This window comes from Alexandromys fortis, unplaced genomic scaffold (genome assembly GCF_014885135.2).
Source record: "Alexandromys fortis isolate MF-2015 unplaced genomic scaffold, M_Fortis_MF-2015_v1.1 scaffold_44, whole genome shotgun sequence".
Taxonomy (NCBI): domain Eukaryota; kingdom Metazoa; phylum Chordata; class Mammalia; order Rodentia; family Cricetidae; genus Alexandromys; species Alexandromys fortis.
The window spans coordinates 9,560,856-9,564,943 of NW_026067921.1; the positions used below are offsets into that span (position 1 = coordinate 9,560,856).

The window sequence follows — 4,088 nt, forward strand, 5'->3', positions numbered from 1 at the left end:
GGCCGTGCTCGCTCTCTGGAATGCACGGGCCTCGCGGAGCCAAGCCCTGCCCCCCCTACTTCCCACCCCCGCCTTCGCTAAGGCTAGGGGAGGGCCTGGGCCAGGGAGAGCAGGAGGAGAGTAAAATTGGGGAGGAGGAGCCCGAGCTTCGGTGGCCTAAGCGCCCGCTGGGGCTGAGGTTGGGGGATTTGGGAACCTTCATCCCACCCGGCGCCATGCGGGGGTAAGATGCGTGCAAGTCGTGTCCCATAGCTGCTATGAGACACTTGACTGAACCTTTAGTTGGTCCGAGGGTTGTTCGACGTGATGATTTTCAGAAGAGGACTTTTGTTTAGGGTAGCAGGGGGATGCCTAAAGTAGGCAGGAGTTTTAACTCATCACTACCCAATTTCCAAACCCCGCCAATCTTTCTTGCTTTTTGGTTAGATCTTTAAACTTAACCAGGAACCCTGGTGAAGAAGAACCGAGTTTAGGGTTTCTACTTCTTCAAATTCTTCCAGCTCTGGATATATGTGGGAAAATGACCTCAGAGTCTCTGTTACCTGTGGGAACGGATGTCTGGCATGAGAACATGTCAACACCAAGCCTTTATTGCTCAGATGTGTTGTCGGGACTGTGATTTCCACTATTGTCCCTGGTGCGCTTCGGTTTTGTCCACAGGAGCCAGTCCGTCCTGGATGAGTCCTCGCTGCCGATCTGCCCCTCATCTGCCCCATGAAGTTTCTCCAGTTCCCTTCCACACTCAGCTCTGCTTGCTTTCTTCATTATTTCAGACAGCTCCTTTAAATCACAGCTCCCTTAAGCAAGGGAAGCTAAGAGACCAATTACCTTGAGTAACTTTTCCTTGTGGCTTGCTAGTTTTGCTTTTCTTGTTTCCTGAAGAATAAATAGTTCACAGCCTAGCCCTCTTAGCAAAAAAACAGTTTCTGTTACCCTGTTAACAACAAATTAGCTACCAAAATTCAGATCCATCCTTAATTGGTACCCAATCCCCAGAGTTATAGGAGGTATTTAATTCAATCTGGGGGCTTTATGTTTTCTTCGTTCTACCTCTGTTGCTATGGTAAATGTCCTAACAGAAGTAACTTTAGGGGAGAAAGGACTTATTCTGGGCTCACAGTTTCAGGTCACAGTCCATCACTGTGGAGAAATTCAGGCAGGAAATTAAAGCAGCTGGTTGCATCCACAATCTGGAGCAGAGAGAAGTGAATACACTCATGCTTCCTGGTACTCATCACCGGCCCAGGATCCCCTGCCGAGAGAATGGTGCTGCCTATCATGGGCAGTCCTGTCCATATCAGTTAGTGTGAGCAAGATGATTCTCCACAGTCACACCAACAAGTCAGCTTCATCTAGAGATCCCTCCTGGAGAGCCTCTTCCCACAGGATTCTAGATTGTGTCAAGATGACAATTAAAACTGTCATCAGAGGGCTTCCTAAAATCCCAGGACGTATTCAAGTGGTGGCTTCAGGTTTTCATTTTACTGCGCTGACAGGGCTTGTCCTCAGGATACATCCACAATGTCCTGGCAAAGCAGCCAAGTTTTCTCCTCCAGTGCAGGGACCTTATCTTCTTATACTCTTTGTATCCACATAACATTTAGCTCATATAGTATATTTATTTAGCTCATTTAATATATACATATTGATCACTTGATTAGCTACTTAAAATGAGGTATATTTGAGTGTGTCATGGGAATTTATAGTAAAGAGAAATCAGTGTGAGAACTGGATGATGCGGGATTTGAACCCACATTACTGAAGTGTGACTAGGAGGGACCAGAAAGAAAGAGAGAAACAGACAAAGGCAATTCATGTTGGGAATCCATGACTACAGCTGAGAGCATGGTTGTCCTGGTAACTGGATGTCATTGAGGATAAACAGGGAAGCTTATTGATTAAAAAAAAAAAACTCACATGACAGAGATATTAATATTTACTTTTAGCAGTAATAAAAATGCAAATGTTATGGGGAGTGATAGTAATCATTCATAACTAATAAGGTGATATGATGATAACACGAGCTGGAGGCAAGGGACCATCGGAGGGCAGTCATTTGTAATTTATGGAAAAAAGTAAAATAGACTATGTCCTCAGGGCATAACATCCCCAGGGGAAAAATAATTTGAAACGTAATGACCTTCTTCAGGATTTCTTTTTCCCTGTGATAAAAATGAAATAGCTGATATAACCTGTCTCCGTCTGTGCTGTACAGAAAACTGCCTCGGAGCCTAAATCACACTGACACTCTACTTCGTGAACTTCCTCTACTTATTTTCTGGCTGATTGTTACCAGGGGTAGTTTTGTTTTTTGAGGCTGGTTCTCACTGTGTATCCTTAGCTGGCCTGGAACTTGCTACTTAGACCAAGTTGGCCTTGACCTCAGATCCACCTGCCTCTGTCTCCCGGGTGCGGGGTTTAAAGGCATGCACAACTATACCCAGGGTCATGAGAGCTTTGAAGGCTGGAGGCTGTTTCTTGAATATTCAGCGCTCTATACATTAAAATCTTTTCGTGCCGTCACCATGGTGCCCGTGAATATCCTGGTTGATGTTCTCAGGAGCATCAACAATGCTGAGAGAAGAGGCAGACACTAGGGCCCCATCAGGCCCTGCTCCAAAGCTTCAGCTCCTCGCCCTGGTGATGAAGCCTGGTTGTGTTGGTGAATCTAAAATCGCTGCTGACCACAGAGTGAGGAAAACCGTTGTGAACCTCACAGGCAGGTTGAACAAGTGTGGAGTGATCAGCCCGAGATTTGACGTGCAACTCAGAGACCTAGAAAAATGGTAGAACAGTCTGCTCCCATCCCGTCAGTTTGGCTTCATTGTACTGACAACCTCAGCTAGTATCATGGACCATGAAGTGGCAAGACAAAAACACAGGAGGAAAAATCCTGGGATTCTTTTTCTAGAGATGTAAAACACATAAATAAAAAGCATTCATGGGGGGGGGACCTCCACATACGCCGAAATAGCCACTTGTCTCTGCTTTATAAATTGAGCAGGTCCAGTGGATTGAATGCCTTCTTTTAGCCTCTGCAGTCACATCTCTCTCTCTCTCTCTCTCTCTCTCTCTCTCTCTCTCTCTCTCTCTCTCTCTGTCTCTCTGTCTTTCTCTCTCACACACACACTTGCATGTGCATGCACACACATACCATAAAAATGCCCAAAGGTCCCTCTTCAAGCTATGAAGGAAGGCCTTACCATTCCTTGTCTGGGATTTTTTGGTAGGGATGAGGAAAATTCATAGTTAAGCATGGTGGCACATGCCTAAGGTGTTAGTACTTGGGAAGTGGAGGTGGGAAAACCAGAAGTTCAAAGTTCAAAGGCTATATAAGTGAGTTAAAGATAAGCCTGGACTACCTGAGAATCATCTTCTAAAAAATATATAAAAGGGGGGGGCCTGGAGAGATGGCTTAGTGGTTAAGAGCACTGACTACTCTTCCAAAGGACCTGGGTTCAATTCCCAGCACCCACATGGCAGCTCACAACTGTCTGAAAATGCAGTTCCACGAGATCTGACAACTTCACACCAATGCACATAAAAATAAAGTTAGATAAATCATTAAAAAATATTTTAAAAATATAAAAGAAAGGAAGGAAGAAAAAGATAAAAGAGAGAAGAGGGTTGTTTTAGTTTTGTTTGTTTGTACATAGCCTGGTTGCCGTTGAACTCTTGGCACTTCTCCTGCCTCAACTCCTGAAGGTTGAGATTGTAGGCACGGCTAGAAGAAGGAATTGAGAACAGCTTTAGGGCAGAAGGTAGAAAGATGGCTCAGCAGTTAAGTGCACCAGCTTCTCTTCCAGAGGACCAAGGCACAATTACCAGTACCACATAGCAGCTCACCGTCATGTGTAACTCCAGTTGCAGGGCTTCTGACATCCTTTACTGGTTTCTGCAGGCACCAGGCACACGTGTGTGTGTGTGTGTGTGTGTGTTTCGAGACAGGGTTTCTCTGTAGCTTTGGAGCCTGTCCTGGAAATAGCTCTTATATACCAGTCTGGCCTCAAACTCACAGAGATCCGCCTGTCTCTGCCTCCCGAGTGCTGGGATTAAAGGTGTGCACCACCACTGCCCGGCTGAGAGGG

General features: G+C 45.6%; 1 pseudogene; it reads left to right on the top strand.

Moving 5' to 3' along the window:
* The first annotated feature begins 2,525 nt into the window (after positions 1-2,525).
* Positions 2,526-2,911, top strand: LOC126501195 (40S ribosomal protein S15a-like; annotated as a pseudogene).
* Positions 2,912-4,088: the final 1,177 nt, after the last annotated feature.